The following is a 15,670-nucleotide window of genomic DNA, read 5'->3' as shown; positions in this document are numbered from 1 at the left end:
GATTATAAACTACCTTTTTGTTCACTCTATATATTTGAGAAAACAATACTGTATGACAAAAATGTTTGACACATTCATGGGTTAGTTAGGTTAACGAGCTTACATATTTTTCCTGCCTACAGTTTGTTTTGAAAAATGTTTTCACAGAAAAGATAAAACAGAGATGGTAATCTTTCTACCAAGAAAAATGCAGGCTAGCAAAACCTGTCAAGCTGCACCTACTAGACCTCTGACTATAACTAGAATGGGTGGTTCTGCACATGAGCAATGCTAGGAATTTTTAACTCCTTCCTAATTATTATTTGCCTACTATTAGTTTGCTCACTGACTAAATTAAACCATCAAACTATGCTTCTTCACAGCATGAGATACTAACACAACACAACACAAAGTGTTGTACTGAAACATTGTTACTATAAGTGTTACTATATTATTACGTGTGATCGTGGCTCAAGAGTTGGGTGTTCGCCTTGTAATCGGAAGGTTGCCGGTTCGAGCCCTGGTTTGGACAGTCTCGGTCGTTGTGTCCTTGGGCAAGACACTTCACCCGTTGCCTACTGGTGGTGGTCAGAGGGCCCGGTGGCGCCAGTGTCCGGCAGCCTCGCCTCTGTCAGTGCGCCCCAGGGTGGCTGTGGCTACAATGTAGCTTGCCATCACCAGTGTGTGAATGTGTGTGTGAATGGGTGGATGACTGGTTGTGTAAAGCGCTTTGGGGTCCTTAGGGACTAGTAAAGCGCTATACAAATACAGGCCATTTACCATTTACCGTGGAAAACATTAACGTTAACTAACATTAATTGGTACTATTGGACCTTGATGCGGCGTTTGACACCGTTGATCATGATATATTACTGGACCGTCTAGAGAGCTGGCTCGGACTCTCTGGTACGGCACTCGACTGGTTCAAATCCTACCTTAAGAACAGGAACTTCTATGCGTCAATTAGCCAATTCTTATCACAAAATATAGAAATCACATGTGGGGTCCCCCAGGGCTCCATCCTAGGGCCCCTCTTATTTAGCATTTACTGCTGACGGGGCCAGAAATCTAAAGTCGTAGCCAAAGGTTTTGAGAATGACACAAATATTAGTTTTCACAAAGTTTGCTGCTAAACTACTTTTAGATCTTTGTTTCAGTTGTTTCTGTGATGTACTGAAATGTAATGACAAGCACTTGAACATGGACCGAAAATTTCAACGTTTTGTTCCCGAGCCACTTAGTTATCACTTTGGCCTTATGGCACGGTCCTCTATCGTGCTGGAAAATGCATTGTTCTTCACCAAACTGTTGTTGGATTGTTGGAAGAAGTTGCTGTTGGAGGGTATTTGGGTACCATTCTTTATTCATGGCTGTGTTTTTGGGCAAAATTGTGAGTGAGCCCACTCCCTTGGATGAGAAGCAACCCCACACATGAATGGTCTCAGGATGCTTTACTGTTGGCATGACACAGGACTGATGGTAGCATTCACCTTTTCTTCTCCGGACAAGCCTTTTTCCAGATGCCCCAAACAATCGGAAGAGGCTTCATCGGAGAATATGATTTTGCCCCAGTCCTCAGCAGTCCATTCACCATACTTTCTGCAGAAGATCAATCTGTCCCTGATGGGGATTTTTTTTTGGAGAGAAGTGGCTTCTTTGCTGCCCTTCTTGACGCCAGGCCATTTTCCAAAAGTCTTCGCTTCACTGTGCGTGCAGATGCGCTCACACCTGCCTGCTGCCATTCCTGAGCAAGCTCTGCACTGGTGGCACTCCGATCCTACAGCTGAATCCTCTTTAGAAGACAATCCTGGCACTTGCTGGACTTTCTTGGATGCCCTGAAGCCTTCTGAACAAGAATTGAATTTCTTTCCTTGAAGTTCTTGATGATTCTATAAATTCTTGATTTAGGTGCAATCTTAGTAGCCACAATATCCTTGCCTGTGAAGCCATTTTTATGCAACGCAATGATGGCTACCCGCGTTTCTTTGCAGGTCACCATGGTTAACAATGGAAGAACAATGATTTCAAGCATCACCCTCCTTTTAACATGTCAGGTCTGCCATTCTAACCCAATCAGCCTGACATAATACCCAATCAGCCTTGTGCTCGTCAACATTCTCACCTGAGTTAACAAGACGATTACTGAAATGATCTCAGCAGCTCCTTTAATGACAGCAATGAAATGCAGTGGAAAGGTTTTTTTGGGATTAAGTTAATTTTCATGGCAAAGAAGGACTATGCAATTCATCTGATCACTCTTCATAATATTCTGGAGTATATGCAAATTGCTATTATAAAAACTTAAGCAGCAACTTTTCCAATTTCCAATATTTATGTAGTTCTCAAAACTTTTGGCCTCGACTGTAGGTGTAATAATGGACTCAGACCTGAACCTCAAGGGGCACATAAAAGTAATAACAAGGTCAGCCTTCTGTCACCTGAGGAACATTTCTGTCATGGCTGTGTGCAGGAAGGCACGGAAATGGACCCAAAATACAGGACTCACGGAGGCAAGGGTGAACTCAAATTAAACAGCTTTATTGCCAGTTCCTGGTTGTACAGGACACTAACTAAACTGGAAAAACATAAACTAAGGTACGACGCGACAACAAGGAGGGGAAGACGCAGACACTGGCTGTGTCCCAATCCAGCGACCGCACGCTCCGGAGTATGCATTTTAAGACCTATTACGTCACAGCGACGCGACAACGGCTGTCCCAATCTGAAGTGTACTCCAAATGCGTACTCCAAATGCGCCATCGATTTCACCAAATTTGAAGTGTGGTCCAGTGTACACTTCGTGGTCCCATATATCCCACAATTCATAGCACGGCGGTTAGTGTGGATAATTTTGCCAATTTTGCCACACAGCTGTATAGAAACTCTGTCATGCTAGCTAGCACGCAGTACGAAAAAGTCAGCATAACGAAAATAAACTCCACCTAAACTTGGTTTATATCTGACCCAGATAGACTGCAGGTCATAACTTCTTACCTGAAGTTCAGTTCACCTGACACTCGGACCGGCGACGCTTGGGTCTCTCCTCTTGCCTCCCTGTTCCTTCATCCACCTGCTGGCCTCCACCACTTGCTAATGTTACTGAATCTGTGGAAGCTCCGCGATAGCCACCACACGAAGTAACGAATAACGAGCCTATCTAAATCCCAGTAACGAGTAACGCGTTCCTGGTTTTGGCATAATAACTAGTTACCGTGCTCGTTACCACAATAATAACGTAGTTACTGTAACGCGTTACTTAATAACGCGTTAGTCCCAACACCGGTCCTCACTCTGGACACTTGCAGTTGTCACACATGGAAATCAAATGTGTGATAAGCTGCAGGATTCAAACACAAGTGTAACTTATAAATACATGTTCATACTTTTATTACACAATCAGAGAGAAAGAAACAGAGAGAGAGTGCAGGACAGGCAGACAGGTGACAGTCTCAGGTGTATACACTGCTACAAAACAGCAGAAGAGAAGTGTTTGTGTTATTACGAGTGCTAAACAAGAAGAGTTCCCAGATGGCAGAGTGGACACGTGTGACTCCTGTGATTAAAGCATCTTTCTTTCAGCTTAACGAGTGAACCGTCAGCTCGTTCAAACACACGTTAAAGTCCGTTTGGCTCGACACCACCGAACAGAGGCAGCAATATAACATAGCTAACATTAACAGTGCAGTGAATCCTGCTTGTGCCGTGATATTCAAGACTGCAAACCGAGCAGCATTCACTGACTTTCAGCTTCTTGTGTTTGTGGATATGTGACTGACTTTAATAATCCATAAAATCATCACATTCTCTGTAAGATTAAGGTCAACTATTGAACGGCGTATATTTTAAAGTAAAGGCTTTAATACCAAGTTAGTACAAACATCACTAATATCACATAACTTTGCCGACATGTGGCCAACAGTAATCAAAGGAGTTTGCAAAGAAAAGCGTCTGGACTTCTTTAAGTTGCTTGAAGACGTTTCACCTCTCATCCGAGAAGCTTCTTCAGTTCTAAGGTCAAATGGCCGAGAGTCCCAGATTTAAACCCAGTGGGAGTATCCCCCCAAGGAGGGACAAAGGACCCCTGGTGATCCTCTAATCACATGCGCCAAGGTGTGAAAGCGGGTGTGGGACCTAATCAGCCAGGGTTTCGGGTGAGCTCATTGTGAAACCTGGCCCCACCTTGTCATGTGAATTCCTGAGGTCAGATGGCCCAGGATGTGAGTGGGCGTTAAGGCGTCTGGGGAGGGAACTCAAAACTGGATTATAGATGGCAGACAGTTGGTGTCGTAAACCACCGCCTCTGTTCAAAGATGGTCGCTCACACTGGACATAGATGGCCTCTTTCACTCCTCTTTCAAACCATCTGTCCTCTCTGTCCAATATGTGAACATTGGCATCCTCGAAAGAGTGACCTTTATCCTTAAGATGCAGATGGACTGCTGAGTCTTGTCCTGTGGAGGTGGCTCTTCTATGTTGTGCCATACGCTTGTGAAGTGGCTGTTTGGTCTCTCCAATGTAGAGGTCTGGGCATTCCTCGCTGCACTGTACAGCATACACCACGTTGTTCAGTCTGTGTTTTGGAGTTTTGTCTTTCGGGTGAACCAGTTTGTGTCTGAGTGTGTTGCTGGGTCTGAAGTACACTGGGATGTTGTGCTTGGAGAAAACTCTCCTGAGTTTCTCTGATACACCGGCTACATAGGGGATGACAACGTTGTTGCGTCTGTCTTTCTTATCCTCCCTCGCTGGTGTCTGATCTTCTTTTCTGTGCATCTTTGCTGACTTTATGAACGCCCAGTTAGGATAACCACATGTTTTCAGTGCTTCCTTTACATGTGTGTGTTCCTTCTTTTTCCCTTCAGGCTTAGAGGGAACATGTTCTGCCCGGTGGTGTAGCGTCCTAATTACTCCAAGTTTGTGTTCCAGAGGGTGATGGGAGTCAAAGAGGAGGTACTGGTCCGTGTGTGTGGGCTTCCGGTAAACTTCAATGTTGAGGTTGCCATTCTCTTCAATGTGCACGGCACAGTCCAGGAAAGGCAAGCAGTTGTCCTTTGTGTCTTCCCTGGTGAACTTGATGTTTTTATCCACGGCGTTAATGTGCGCAGTGAAGGATTCCACTTCTTGTGTCTTGATTTTGACCCAGGTGTCGTCTACATATCTGTACCAGTGGCTGGGTACTCCTCCTTTGAAAGAGCCAAGAGCCTTTCTTTCCACTTCCTCCATGTAAAGGTTGGCTACAATAGGTGACACAGGGGAGCCCATGGCACAGCCATGTTTTTGTCTGTAGAAGCCTTCGTGTATTTGAAGTATGTTGTGGTAAGGCAGAGGTCTAACAGTGTGCAAATCTGATCGGGTGTGAAGTTGGTCCTGTCTTCCAAGGAGCTGTCTTCTTGTAGTCGTTTTCTGACAGTCTCCACTGCTTCCGTGGTGGGTATGCAAGTGAAGAGAGAGACTACATCAAAGGACACCGTGGTTTCATCTGGATCCAGGGTAAGTTTCTGAAGAAGCTTCTCGGATGAGAGGTGAAACGTCTTCAAGCAACTTAAAGAAGTCCAGACGCTTTTCTTTGCAAACTCCTTTGACTACGATGACCTGGATGACTGAGAACCTTCACAGACATTTTGGCCAACAGTAATGTTTTAATGTTCTTCATTATTAAACTTTTGCACACAAATAAGTGACATAATATTCTGTACTTACTTTTGACAATTCACTCTTTGGCTGCTCTGCTTCTGCCGTATTTTTTGGCAAAATTATCCACACCCACCACTACGCTATGAATTGTGGGATATATGGGACCACGAAGCGTGCACCGGACCACGCTTGATATTTGGGGAAATCGACGGCGCATTTGGAGTACACTTCGAATTGGGACAGCCATCGTCGCGTCGCGGTGACTTAATAGGTCTCAAAATGCGTACCTCAAGCGTGCGGTCTCTTAATTGGGACACAGCCTCTGGCTCCAAAAATGCAAGATGGCAGCCTCCACAAGCAGGATTTTGGCTTCATGTTTGTACAATGGGAGGAGGCGCTGTCGCGTTGTCCATGTTTTCTAAAGTCATTGGTACAAACCATCCAGATCAGTCAGGTCCTCCACCTCTAGTTTACTGACTGTCCCTAGAACCAGAACTAAACATGGAGAAGCAGCTTTTAGTTTCTATGCTTCTCACATCTGGAACACACTTTCGGGAGAATGCAAAGCTGCAGAGACACTGGACACTTTAAAGTCTAAAATTAAAACTTACTCATGAGTAACTGATCTGATATTATGGCTTTCTACTTGCTTGTTTTTAATCTTCATACAAATTATTGTCTTGACCATTGTTTTATTGTAAATGCTTTCTTGTATTTTAAACTTCAAAGTGATTTATGTTCTTTTTTCTGTTTTAATTTTAATCATGTAAAGCACCTTGAATTGCCTTGTGCTGAAAGTGTACTATACAAATAAAATTGCCTTGCCTTGCCTTAATTACCATTAACCAACTAAACATTTAAGAAATATAAGTGTGTATGCAGTGCTGAGATGTAAAAATTATTACAAAATATGAAATTGAAAATTGCTCATAGAGGTGTCATATGATTGTTGGGCTTTTTTCTGTGTTATTTGTATTATTGTAGTTTCATTACCTCACAAAAATAAGCTTCTTTAGGCAATCTGTTGTTGTGATTTGAAAAATATTGAATGAAGAATTGAAGCACCTGACAAATGTAACTACACGTCAGATCGATTGAATTGTATTCAAATTGTGACTTGGGGACACAGTGAGTTTCAGGTTAAAACATTAGGATGTAGATTTCCTGTTGAAATCTAAATTATGCTTAAATTAACCTTAACCTGTCACACTGTGTTGGGATCTTCGCCGACGCGTTAAAGATGCAAGTCACATTGGTTTTTACCATAACTGTCATGACATTCCAGTACATAAGCTCAGAAATATACAGATATGCAGAGGGAGATGTTACAGCAGGTTGAAATCTTGACAGTTTGTGGAAGAAACTTGTGCAAAAAACACTTGGAAATACTGTTACTTCTGGTTTTGACATCTTCAGCACTTATATGCATAGTATTGTCTGAGTGGTGACGCCTATCATTCGGGGGAATTTAAAAAAATAAAGGTGGGTATAAATACAAATGACTGTGAGACAATGTTATGGGCTTAACATATTTCCAATATAACATAAGAAATCAAAAACACAAAATAAACTGAAAACACTGGGTCACAGACTCAGACAATGTTGCGGCATCGAGGGAAGCGACCATTGATAAGGTATACTGAGGCCCTTACACACCTTGTCAACAAGGAACTATTCGTTGTGTTCATATGGATCAACTCCTCCTAATAACTCTTTTTTGCCACATTGTTTATTTTCTTTCTCTATCGTATCAACTTACCTTATCACAGTTCATTTGAATGTATTTTTTAGTGCTCTTTAGTGTGTTGCATTCTCTTTTTACCAGCAAATGTCTTTCTTTTGATTTTGCAAAAAAAAAGGATGCTTTGTGAGCTCTTGTCAGCAGTGCTATGCAGTACTCCAAATTTTGATATTGATCTGATTCCAAGTAAATTAAGAGCTGTATTGCTGATACCAATACCAATACTTTTAACCTATTAAGGGGGGCCAGTGTGTCATGATTAATGAGTCATTGCACATTTCCCAGAGTCTGAACACCAAACAACAGTTGTTAAATCTGCCTTAAGATTTATTAACTTTTTCTTTATGGGTTATAAACAGCACTCTAAATATTAGATAAAACAATATTGTCAATATCAAAAATGTTTATTGTTACTGTTTTTGTTCTTTTTTTAACCCTAGAACACTATCGCTATAAATAGTAACACAATCACTAATGCTGGGTGATTTTTACCCGATATAATATAACCAATAAAAAGTAATCAAATATATCAATATATGACAACACATGACAAATTAGAGTGGTCTTCTTTTACTTTCAACTGTGCCATGTCTAACAAAATGAAAAAAAAAACCGCTCCTAAAACAAAATAATGACTCTGGAAAGCTGGTCTTTGGTCCACCCATTCCTGGGAAATTTGAGACTTCCCTGGTGAAGGCACAGGCTCCTCGACACGCAAACAGCTGCAGGAGAGAGAAATCATGTAAATGTATTTGCTCGGGTGTAAATCACCCGGCGATAGTGTTCTAGAGTTAATTACCTTTTTTCTTGAAAGCATGAAAAGAACCTGTGACATCTTCTAATTCCAATGGCTGTTTAAATATGCTTGTTCTGAAGTATGCTTTACTCAGGTAGTTTGATGGGTTTTTTGTGTGTTATAAAAAAATTTGCAATAATCATTTAATATCATTTAAATCATAGTTTCTAACTCCTCCATAGTTCAGATTTCAGGGTTTCTACAGCCTTACAGACACATTCATAGGTTAGTTAGTTTAACAAGCTTACATAATTCTCCATGTTTTGATTTTCAGTACAGCTTGTTTTGAAAAATGTTTGGACAAAAAAGAAAAGAAAAAAGATGCTAATCTTTCTACCAAGAAAAACGCAGGCTAGCAAAACCTGTCAAACCGCACGCTCTGTTGTCAGTGATACCTCTGACAATACCTGGAATAGACGCTTCAGCACATGAGAAATGCTGAGAATTTTTAACTCCTTCCTTATCATTTGGCAACATTAACAGCTTTGTTACTGACTACAATAAAAAATCAAACTTTGCATGCTATGCTTATTCATAGCATGAGATACAACAGAACTATAGAGATCGAAAATGTGATGTCATTTCCGGGGTAAAACCGCACAGATTGTAGTTACAAGTGGCAAGTGGTACTAGCCCACACAGGCTATTACAAGGCAAGAGTCACAGAGAGATACAATGGGATGCAAAAGTTTGGGCAACCTTGTTAATAGTCATTATTTTCCTGTATAAATCTTTGGTTGTTACAATAAAAAATGTCAGTTAAATGTATCATATAGGAGACACACACAGTGATATTTGAGAAGTGAAATGAAGTTTATTGGATTAACAGAAAGTGTGCAATAATTGTTTAAACAAAATCAGATAGGTGCATAAATTTGGGCACCACAAAAAAAGAAATGAAATCAATATTTCGTAGATCCGCCTTTTGCAGAAATTACAGCCTCTAAACGCTTCCTGTAGGTTCCAATGAGAATCTGGATTGTGGTTGAAGGTATTTTGGACCATTCCTCCTTACAAAACATGTCTAGTTCATTCAGGTTTGATGGCTTCCAAGCATGGACAGCTCTCTTTAACTCACACCACAGATTTTCAATAATATTCAGGTCTGGGGACTGAGATGGCCATTCCAGAATGTTGTACTTGTTCCTCTGCATGAATGCCTTAGTGGATTTTGAGCAGTGTTTCGGGTTGTTGTCTTGTTGAAAGAGCCAGCCCCGGCGCAGCTTCAGCTTTGTTACTGATTCCTGGACATTGGACTCCAGAATCTGCTGATACTGAGTGGAATCCATGTGTCCCTCAACTTTGACAAGATTCCCAGTCCCTGCCCTGGCCACACAGCCCCACAGCATGATGGAACCACCACCATATTTTACTGTAGGTAGCAGGTGTTTTTCTCGGAATGCTGTGTTCATTTTTCCTCCATGCATAATGCCCCGTGTTATGCCCAAATAACTCAATTTTAGTTTCATCAGTCCACAGCACCTTATTCCAGAATGAAGCTGGCTTGTCCAAATGTGCTTTAGCATACCTCAAGCAGCTCTGTTTGTGCTGTGGGCAGAGAAAAGGCTTCCTCTGCATCACTCTCGCATACAGCATCTCCTTGTGTAAATTGCGCCGAATGGTTGAACGATGCACAGTGACTCCATCTGCTGCAAAATGATGTTGTAGGTCTTTGGTGCTGGTCTGTGGGCTGACTCTGACTGTTCTCACCATTCGTCGCTTCTGTCTATCTGAGATTTTTCTTGGTCTGCCACTTCGAGCCTTAACTTGAACTGAGCCTGTGGTCTTCCATTTTCTCAATATGTTCCTAACTGTGGAAACAGACAGCTTAAATCTCTGAGACAGCTTTCTGTATCCTTCCCCTAAACCAGTGGTTCCCAAACTTTTTTTGCCAGGCCCCCCTATTTTTTACAAGAAAAATGTCCCCCCCCCCCGCACAAACACATCCTCCAAACACACACACCCATATTTTGCTGCATTTCACACCTCAAACATTTAGTAAACAATTAAGCAAATACAAGTAAAGGGCAATAAATTACAGGTAGTAATAAAATATACTACTAACTCTTTTACGCTGCGTCCACACCTAGACGGGTATTTTTGAAAACGCAGCTGTTTCTATGCGTTTGGGCTTTTCGTCAACACGTAAACGGCGTTGCGATTCATCGAAAACGGAGATTATTTAAAACTCCTTTTTTGCGTTTATGTGTGGACGTGGAATACAGAGTTCATCACGCAACGACAAAGGTATTTGCCTCTTTTCACGTCACGCTGTGCGCCACATTATTGTTTACATGAGATGAATTGCAGAATGGCAGATAGAGACAAAATACTGTTACTGTTAATCTTAATATCTTCAGGTTTTACATGCTTACATATACACACGCAGTTACTGTCCCTCCATTTAGAAAGGCAGAGGCGTCACGGTGTGATTATTTTACATGTAGTTGTTTCTTTTTCCTGTGTAATAATATTCAACATTGCTGTCAATACATTTTTCAAAAAATGTCTCTCTGTGCAAAATGGGTTCAAAAACAGCTGTTGGATGCTGTTTGTCCGTGATTTGAACCGGGGGAACAAATTGTGGCAGGATCAGCCTGATATTATTTGTATCCCGCTGTAACTTTACTGTATAAAGAGCTAACATGTCCAAAATGTCAGGAGTAGTCATTACAAGAAGTGTTTGTGAACTAAAAATCAAGAATGTGGGATTCTATTTGTCCGTGATTTGGAGAGCCCAGCGCTGCTCCCGACGCAGGGAAACTAATTTTGCAGGGGAGACCTACCTTGGCACTTGTGCAGGTGAAGCCAAAGGGAAGATATGCTTCACCATATTTTCTAGTATTTGACTTGGAAGGAAGTTGGTTTGGAAACATATTTGGCGATGCTTCATCTCCTGCTTTGCGTTTGTGTGGGAGCCCCGTCAAAAACCTGTCCATTATGCTAGCAGTGTCCAAGCTTTCTTCTTCTTCTTTTTTTTCTTTTCATACCGCGCCCCCCTGCAATAGCTCCACGGGGGCGGGCCCCACACTTTGGGAACCTCTGCCCTAAACCATGATGGTGAACAATCTTTGTCTTCAGGTCATTTGAGAGTTGTTTTGAGACCCCCATGTTGCTACTCTTCAGAGAAAATTAAAAGAGGATCAAAACTTACAATTGACCCACTTAAATACTCTTTGTCATTATTGGATTCACCTGTGTATGTAGGTAGGTCAGGGGTCACTGAGCTTACCAAGCCAATTTGAGTTCCAATAATTAGTTCTAAAGGTTTTGGAATCAATAAAATGACAACAGTGCCCAAATTTATGCACCTGCCTGATTTTGTTTAAACAATTATTGCACACTTTCTGTTAATCCAATAAACTTCATTTCACTTCTCAAATATCACTGTGTGTCTCCTATATGATATATTTAACTGACATTTTTTATTGTAAAAAAGATTTATACAGGAAAATAATGACTATTAACAAGGTTGCCCAAACTTTTGCATCCCACTGTAAACAGAGACACAAAGAATGGCAAGAAGCTGTTGTATTATTAACTGTCATAACCAGTCACATGACAGACATGGGAAGGCAATGGGTAAAGACATCGATTTTCATCAGATTCCTTTGTGGAAGAAAAATTGTTCAAGTCATGTCAAGTCACAAAGGTCAGTCTTTTGTTGTAGTTAATAAGTAATTTATCATAACATAATTGTTGATGTAGGCTACAAATAAGTCTTATATTGATTTGAATTGAATATGTTGCGCTATGCTGTTTTGTTCACTGTGGATTTGGGAGCTAATGTTTGTTGTGTTTTGTAGAAAAACCAACCTACAAAATGCAATCCAGACTGGGCACCCTATATCAACATGGATCATACCAAGTTTAAAGCTGCTACCACAGCGAGATTTGAGAGAGAGAGCAAGATCAAAACAGCTACTCTGGGCCAGAGACAAATAATCCAGGCAAAATATATGCAGGTAAAATTATTATTTTACCTTAAAATATTCTACTTTTCCCACTGTGTTTACCTGTGTTTAGCTTAACTATTTTGCTCTTTGGCAACTGTGGATAGTTCACTTTACAGTTACAAGTCATTTACTGTTTTTGATGTCTATGTTGTAAGTTTTGTCATCACGGTCATTTCTTTTAAAAGCAATTATTTTTAAATTGCATGGGTCAATTATTTTTAAATTGCATGGGTCACAGGGCCAAGTCAAGTTTTAAATGCTATTAAATTCTGTTCTTTTTATTCTTTTGACGGAAGAGAAAGACTGGGCTCAGAGTGGTTAAAGCTCAAAAAATGATCTTTATTTTACATTTCCGGAAAAGAAGAACTGTTAGGCGCTCTCATGCACCCACAGTTCTGAAAGCATTACAAGCTGCATGTGTATATATAGTTCTGCTATGTCACATATAGTTTCGATCAAAACAATCTGCTTAGTTTCACTTTCTGTCTGCAACTCCTGTGCTCTGCAAAAGCATGTAGTTTCCTGCCAGCCTGCGACCTAGTTCAAACTCAAAGTTGGCCCTCTTTTATTAAAATATATAAAACAACATAATCAGCAAATAAGCACTAAGAATATATATTTATTTCTTAACAATGCCAAAATAGAAATGTGCCTGTTTGTTATTTAACTAGTGTGTTGTGCCAAGTCTGGTGGTGTTTTAGTACTTAGCCTTGTTTTTGCACCAAAAATAATCTTGTTTTTTTATGTATGTATGTGTGTTTTTCAGCACCAGTCACTACTGAAACCACAGCAGAGATTTAACCACAGCAGATAAGTCTACAGCACGAGGATGAAGATCAGTAGGAGTGTAAAATCTGTTCTCTAAGGTTAAAAGAAATAGCATACCTGCAGGAAGAAAATGAAAAATTGAAAGAAAGAAAGAAAGAAAGAAATTAGACAAGAACTTCCTGAAAGACAACGACTCTAAAGTGAAGTTCAACACAGGGCTGCCATCTTTTGCTGTACTAATGGGGGTGCTACAACAAATTAGCACGAGCTTACCAGATACTGACAGAAAAAATTCTCATTTTCAAATTTTCTTGTTCACTCTCCTGCGTTTAAGACTAAACCTTTCACTTGAACATGTTGCACACCTCACTGATATTTACCGGACAACTGCATGCACTGTGTTTAACATTACTGAAAATGTACTCTACGCTCACCTCAGCACATTGGTGCACTGGCCTAAAAGACATTGCATACAGGCCAGTATGCCATACTAGTATGTTGAGATGTTTGGTGACTGTATGACAGTTATTGTTGACTGTTTAGAAGTTTTCATAGAGAGCGCACAAAATGTATGTGCTAAGGCAGAGACATATTCCACATAAAAAAAGTAGGCACACAATGAAATGTCGCATAGGCACAGGGGACCATCTCTTTCCTTTCTTAAGGGATGGGGAGGGCGTACCAGTGACAAACATATAGCTGAAACTAGGGATGCAACGATACCAATTTTTTCAAACCGATACGATACCAATCCTTGGATCTGAGTACTTGCCGATACCAAGTACAAAAACTGATACGTCTACCACACACACAGAGAAAAATGCAATGAATTGGAAGACAGTTTTTTTTTATTCTCTGTGAATAAAAAATAAAATATTAATAAAAATGACCACAAAAATTAAATTTCAAGTGAAAAATAAACACTTCTCTTAAATTGTCCAGTGTCCACATTGTAAACAAAGAAACAAAATAACTAAAGTATTTTGGAGTCTCCAGCTTTCAGACATAACATTAATGAACCTATTGCAGAGTATCCACATTGTAATTAAAAAATAAAATAACTGAACTCTTTGGGTCTCTTTCCCGCTTTCAGATTGAAAAATAAATACTTCTGTTCAGAATAAAATATATAAAAATTAGATTTCAGAATAAAATAAACACTTCTCTTAAATTATTGCAGTGTCCACATTGAAAACAAACAAACAAAATAACTAAAGTGTCTTGCAGTCTCCATGTTTCAGACAGACATAACATTAATGAACCTATTGCAGAGTATCCACATTGTAATAAAAAACAAAAATAACTGAACTCTTTGGGTCTCTTTCGCGCTTTCAGATTGAAAAATAAACACTTCTGTTCAGAGTAAAACAAATAAAACTTAGGTTTCAGAATAAAATAAACACTTTTGTTAAATTATTGCACAATGTCCATATTATATCCAAACAAAATAACAGTGAACTATGTGGCACTGTCTACAGCAGGGGTCTCAAACTCAAATGAGCCGCGGGCCACTTCTGGCACCGTCATCTCATTGGAGGGCCACTTTAGTGTCCAAGTAGTACAAAAAAACAAACACGAAAACACCCTCTAATATTTCCTAAAATGTAGTGTTTTGTTTGTTCTATTTAATTCCAAACATTGTGTAACAAGACAAAATTGCAAACATGAACGCAATTTTTTTTCTCACTCTTAACTATCTGAAGCCTTTCCGCTTCAGTTTTATTTGTCATATGCAAGTTAGCGCAGGGTCAACATTGCAATGAAATGAATTTAACGAGCAGCAGACAGTCACTCAGCAGTACAGTACAGTATAGTACAGTAGTTTCATTGAACTACCAAATAAACAGCTCTTTCTGGCCAGATACTTTCCAGCACTTTTGCTACAATTTTGTTTGTATTTAACAAAATTAAAATGCAGGCATAAGCGTACACATTAGTTTTCGACTGCAAGTGAAAATAGTTTTCTTTCCAAATAAATCTCTCACTGAACTAACACAGCCCTAACCTTGTTTGCACTCTCTTGTTACCTCAGCCAGGTCCGCGGCTCCGAAGAGTGGTAAAGAGACCTCTGGCTAATACTTTGGGTTCCGTGTCGGGCTCGTAGCCGGGAACGAGCTTTACTGTCTGGGTCAACTTTGCTAGCGAGAGACAGAGAGAGGCACTGAAAGGCTGCTCCAGCAGAACTTTATTGTTTTGGAGGAAAACAGGAACACGGTGTACAGTCGAGTCTTAATAGCACTTACAACTGGGCTCGTCAGGCACTCTTTTTGGCTGCAGTGGTTATTTTTATATTTACATGCTTCCAGCTCCCGTTTCTGCTCGGTAGCACCTCGTACTTTTTGACTCTCCTTTTTCTCCCTCCCTCACGCTCAGACACACAGCGGGAGGGGCGGTCCCACACGTTCTCCCTGCAGCAAGGACTACACCGCCCATGAGGCTACAGTCTTAAAGGGCCATGCCTGTAACACTCTGCTGTCGTATTAAATCATTTTCGTATAATAATTTAAAAAAAATATTTCTTCACATGAATATGCGGGACGCAAGTAGAGAAGATGTGGGCCGCAAATGGGCCGCAGGCCGCGAGTTTGAGACCCCTGGTCTACAGGTTTCAGATTCACATAACATTAAATTGCTTGTATTGAACGATGTACTCTCCTTCCCTCCCCTGGACACCTTACTGGTACACAGTTTGCACTCGGCCTTGCTTCTGTGATCTTCACAAATTTTGAAGTAAGTCCACACTGCTGACATTTTGTTTAGCGTAGCTACAGGAGCCGCCAGTCTCACTCGCCTAACCCC

Source organism: Oreochromis aureus, linkage group 3, assembly GCF_013358895.1.
Source record: "Oreochromis aureus strain Israel breed Guangdong linkage group 3, ZZ_aureus, whole genome shotgun sequence".
Lineage (NCBI taxonomy): Eukaryota > Metazoa > Chordata > Actinopteri > Cichliformes > Cichlidae > Oreochromis > Oreochromis aureus.
Note: the sequence above shows the minus strand (reverse complement) of the source record.